Source organism: Anopheles moucheti, chromosome 3 (genome assembly GCF_943734755.1).
Source record: "Anopheles moucheti chromosome 3, idAnoMoucSN_F20_07, whole genome shotgun sequence".
Lineage (NCBI taxonomy): Eukaryota > Metazoa > Arthropoda > Insecta > Diptera > Culicidae > Anopheles > Anopheles moucheti.
In genome coordinates, this window is record NC_069141.1 from 78,374,279 (window position 1) to 78,380,278 (window position 6,000).

Below are 6,000 nucleotides of genomic sequence, written 5' to 3' on the forward strand. Positions count from 1 at the left end.
GAAAAGCTGCGATTGGTAATGATTCTTAAGATTGTGTTTCAATTGAAAAGGGCTGCGTTGAAAAGGAAAAAGGAATGAAACAAAAGTTGATAGTTGGAACACGGGAGTGCAGCAAGCATCTCTGCACATACTAATATTATGTTCTTACAAGCAAGATGTAAAAGAATAGGGAAATAGTATTGGGAATGCCTAAATATGGAAAATTAAATTTAAAACATTGCATAATAAATACAATTACAATAATAAAATAATACAATACAATAATAAATACATAATTACAACCAAAAGAAATTTAAAGAATAAAACGTTTTCTACTATAATTTTTCAGTCCGTAGGTAAAAGGTTATTTAAAAAAAAGGTTTTTTTTTATTCTCATTTTTATTTCTTTGATTGACATATTTGTAAAGCATTTTAGTTAAATTTTGTATTATTACTTAATACATAGGTGTTCAAGATTTTCTCCAAAACTTCAGACATCGTTGTGAAAAATTGTGTTATATTTAATAGCAGAGATTGTCCATCAGTAATTACAACTTTTCCCCAACATTTTGCCAAAAAAAAATTCATTGCAAAGCAAAAAATATTATAGTCTCTTCAGCTCAAGAACAAGTACGATTCAATTTGTAATTCCCTCGATTGAAATGATGGCTTTGAAGGGAACTGACATATTCTAGCCATATTAATTCAAGGATCCGTTTCGAACCAATTATTATATACCAACCCCCACTGATGAATTGTTCACTCGGAAGCTGCAAGTAATATATGATCCCCATCTTGATCCCACCGAATGTAAACCATACTTTTCCGTCAATTAATTGTGCTTGTGAAATATCCTAGGGTAAATGACAGAGATGAGACGAGATATTGTAAAAGACAAAAATAATGTATCCCGCAAATATCGCTTGCTATTATTTCGATCCGTTTTCAATTCATTAACTATCGCGATCTTCGCATTGAACATCCTGTGAAGCAAGAAATTTATTTTTGTTTGAATTATTTTTTAACAACATGTAAAATAATTATTTCTCAAAACAAAAATTTTTTCTACGTTAAAACATTTAAAACTTAAAGAAAGTAGTTGCTTGTGTCTTGCAACTCCCGGGGCATTTAGGCCAAGAGCACTTGTTGAAGCTAATCTTAAGATAGCGAAAGTCACAATTCAGCCCGCGCATGGTAATCATAGTAATAGTACACCCGCTATCTTCTACTCAAATGTTCCATTTACCCGGTGCCAGCCTCCTGTCTGCTGCAAAACGCCACGAACAGCGATCGTTACGTTCGGACGATAGATAAATAAGGAAGTACTGCAACCGCACCACCGATCGGCAATTGGCTGTCGCGGGCGCACAAACTGCAGCGAATGTAAATATTTATTAGGATCAAAAGGTCTTTCGGAAAATGGAAAGATTTATCGGGTTGGTTCTCATCCCGGGCCTGCCCGGGCTGACAACCGAAGCGGTGATTAGTTTACGCTTCCCGCCTGGGAAGTTTTATTCGCGTTGGAGCATCGGATGCTCGTATTTGCCATTTTGTGCCTTTTTACACATAATTTTAAACTTGTTTTCCCTTTACACGTGGGGGAAAATTCGTAGCCACATTCAATGGGTAAATGAAGGAATCATTCCAGTTCTCGGCGCCGCAACACGTCGTACCCTTTGAAAGGTGGGCCATCGTCATGCTCTGCAACAGGGGCAATAACGAACAGGGTCGAAGGAAAAAAAGTCATCGACGATTTCATCCTCATCCTTCCCTCAGGGGTTGGCTAAAGTCAAAAAGCATCATCGCTTTGTTTGCACGATATAACACGTAATGAAGTGTTGTCTGTCGTCGAGAGGGCAAATCCCTTGCCCTGAAATCGGCCATCCTAAATGATAGGACTTGTTGAATACTTCGACTAGGGGGGTGTTTTTTTTTTGTTGTTGTTGTGGTGATGTTGCGTGGGCAAAGTTTGGGCAAATGGAGTGTGGTCGATCCGCCCGTTCGAAAGGGTCACGACCGAGTCGTCATCATCGTCATCCACGTTGGCGTCATCGTGCAGTGCAACAACGTAATCCATCATCTGTTAAGGAATATTGTACGATCAAAGGACTTTTGTGGGATGAGTTGAGGGAACCACTCTACGCTAAATTACAGTTCTTGTCACTAATTTCCTTCATATGCTTGGGAAAATGAATACGATGCTAGCAGGGTTGAGGTTTTATTCACCATAAATACTATGTAATGTCTAATTGAGGTTATAAATTAATTTTCTGTTATTTGGAATGCATTGTTTGAACAATTTTCCTTCTCAATTTCTTTGTATTTAGATTATCAGTTGCATTCATAATAAATGCAATTTTTTGGTCATTATTGCACACGTAATTTAACTAATTGTTGCTTCAACACAAACCTGTCTGTAACTGTGGTTTGCCCCAAATTTATCATTGCCATACCGGTTGGCATCATTGAAGTTGACAAGGGTGCACCAGAGCACGTGCACCCGATTCATATTTCAGAGAGTTAAAAAAAACACACACACATTCCACGATCTTCCAGCGCACTAGTGCACAGTCGCGATGAAAGTGCCGAAGTGAAGGCAGCTTCCCATTCACATCCTCCCGGCATATTATGCTATCCCTTTCCGAAATATGCTCCAGCAGAATGGTGTAGGGAAAAAAATGCACACCCAAGAACAAAATCTCACTGAACGTCTGCAGCAAATTTGGTGACGATGGTGGCATTACCATGGGGCACCGATGGCACTTAAGGAGCAGGGATGCACAATGTAATATCTGTTAAAATACCTGCTAAAGGTAAACCACTCGTAGAAAGGCGAGGGTCACCGGTGCTATACGAGCTAACTCCATCCACTCCCGGGACTCCGGCCACATACTTCCCTGTTCCCTCCACTGGAGATGTGCCTGGAGGGTGGGTAACTTTCTTCGGTTCCAGACAAGATGCCACGCCACAAGTGGTCGTCTCAATACTGGGGCAATTACGTTACTTGTTCATCATAAATCAGCCAGACGGTGGAGATCGAAGGAATTTCGGGAAGGGTAAAACGGAACGACAAAGTGCTTATTTGCTTTGCAAAAGAACCGAAACTTCGGGATTGAAAATATTTTTAATAATATTACTTAAATTACTTTATTGCTTACAAATGTGATTACAGTCGTTTAAAATTTATTATAAAAACAGAAATAACTTTATTCTCGTACAAAAATTAGGATTTAAAAACTAATTAGTATGGAACGTATCAAAGTAAAGAAAAAAATACACCAACAAGCCGAACCTCAAATCAACGAAGAACGAGAAACGCAAAACAAAAAGGGTAAAAACATATAACATTTTTGTTCAAACTGTGGTTAAAAGATAAATAAACAAAAAAAATAAAAATGAGCTAACATAACCAGGAATATTGAAACGTAAAGCATTGAAAAGGTACATTAAATTATTAAACATTACAGTTCATTAAAACATAAAAAGAGAGAGAAAAAAAAGTATAATTAAAACCAGCAAATATCGCCGTTTTTCTTTAATTTTTTTTAACTGTTCATTTGTTCTGTTCATTATTCAAACCAGTCATTTATTTAGGTTTTTATGTTTTTTTTTTCATTACTTTTAATCATTTTTTATTGTTTTTTTTTTGTTGTTAGTTTTGAGAGACTGTTTGATTGACATTTTTCCTGATTGTTTCAACATTTCTTCCTAACTATTTGTACATCGGAACACCATTTCATTGCATCTATTATTATGCTTTCTAATTTACTTTATTTTTCCTATTATTTTTATACTATTATTATACTACAGCTATACTTTTATTATTTTTAATCAATTTACCCAAATAGAAATAATAAAAGTGGATATAGAAATACTGGTGAAGACACCATTTTCTATTCAACATACGGTATGTTCCTAGCATGATTTGTCTGACATAAATATAGCTCCATAATAAAACTGTCACCAACTCCGGCACTGCTCTTGTAAAACAAATTACATTTCGCAAACTCCACCGCTCGCATGCCCGCAGGGCCAAACAAATCAAGCGCAACAAGTGAAAAGGCATTGCGGTACTTGCGCGTGCCGCTGCAAAAGTATCCTTTTTTCGTCTGCCGGTGAACTTTCCCCACTTGAGCTTAAGATGGCAACTCGAGTCAACCGCGAGCCAAAAGCAAAGGTCCATTTGCCTAAAAGAATGTCATCTTTGCGAAGTTCTAGACGTTGGTGTGCGGTTCAATGAACCTTTCCGCTAAAAATACTCCGCCACAACAGATGGTTGTGCAGCGCGCTGTATAAAAGGTAAAAGGGCCGCTAGTGTTCCGAAAGTAAACATGAGTTTGCGAGACGTCTGTACGGTGGAGTTTTGTTTGGTTTTATTTCATTTCTCGTTATTTTTTTTTCTTTCCTGTTTTTGTTCCACAAATCTTACAACGAACCATACCACAAGATACATGACCCATCAATTAGGAGTTTCGTGAAAATTCTTCCACACGCTGCCACAGGAAAACGGAGCGCAATTTGCTGAGCTTCGTACGCTGGTGCGAGAAGTCTCATGGCCAAGGGCATTCGGGTACGGTTAGCGAAACTCATCCGACCGACCAGCAGCACCACCAGGAACGTGGTTTGGCTTATCCGATAAGAAAATGCAAATGCAGATTCATTGCGCGGGCACTAAAATTAGCGCAAGCACCGGTTATGTCTGCCACGCCGCTCGTTTCGTTTGCCTTTCTTCTTTCGCGATCGTAAAAACTCATCTCCCGGAGCCGGTGGTACCATAACCTCGGCAACTAGCGAAACTAGGTGTAAACTAGGTGTAGGGCTTTTTATGTGGATGTATGCTTTGCTTTTTTTTGCGAGCAAACCTTGCCCCATTCCAGGTTTGCACTGATCACTCTTTGGTGGATGGTTTGCTGCAGATAACGCCGAGACAGTTAGCGCGAGAGGCGAAACATGCTAGTTCTACGAACCACCTGCTGATGACGATGATGATGATGATGATGCTGATGACTCGTGCACTCTATGCTGCAAACTGCAGTTTGTTACGATTACGGTAATGATGGCCCCGGACTAGGGTGATCGTTACGGTCGATGGGTTCGGGTTTTAGGTGGAACCGTTTAAATCCCTCGCCGCTGGACGTACTAGATTTATGATCTAGTGCGGCGTCAAACGCTAAACGTTCCGGATCACACCAATGGACGTGGTGGTCAAACAACTTGAGGTGCCGTTTTTTTTTTGTTCCCTTCTGCCAGAGCCGCGCCGTATGTAATTTCTGCCGATGCCGATTCCAGCATAACGAACGAGAAGCGAAATTTCTTGGTAAGTGCACTCGATTTATGTAAATTTTTCTGAGCTAAAAAAGCCAAATGTGCATGGAATGTACGACTCTGGCGAGGCGCCCAAACAGGTTGGGTTCCTAAACCTCACCGTGAAGAATTCTGAGGTTAATATTCTTTTATGTCAATTAAACCTACGAAACGATCTGTTTGTATTGCATGAAACTGTGATTCCAAAACGTGAATTGGCACCATGTTCCTGTTAAACTTAGCCGATTGTATAAGTTACGCTATCTCCATGTTACTGGCTGCTGAGGGTAGATCGGAGTTGAGATCACGATCTGCGGTGTGCCAAACTGCAAAATTAAGGAGCGTACAATTCTTCTAGAGTTGCAAAAAGTTCATTACGATACGATTGTTTGAATTTAGAAATGCGCTAAACGTGAAATTAGAAATTTATATTAAAAAATCTAAATATGATGCGATATTTGAGATATCCTGGAGGTAATTTTTTAACTTAGTCTCGATAGATTTTGGCAGATATCAATCATTAATCAATTATTATGTTCTATTTAGGTTAAAGATGATGGAAGTTAGCTAACATAAATCAATTTTATTCGGATAATTAACATATCAATGCAATTTCTTCACAGATATACTTATTTAATTAAGATACTTATTTAATTATCTTTACAACAAAATACGTTATTACAATCTTTTCGGGTTTAGATGGCCTTCAGAACTCAC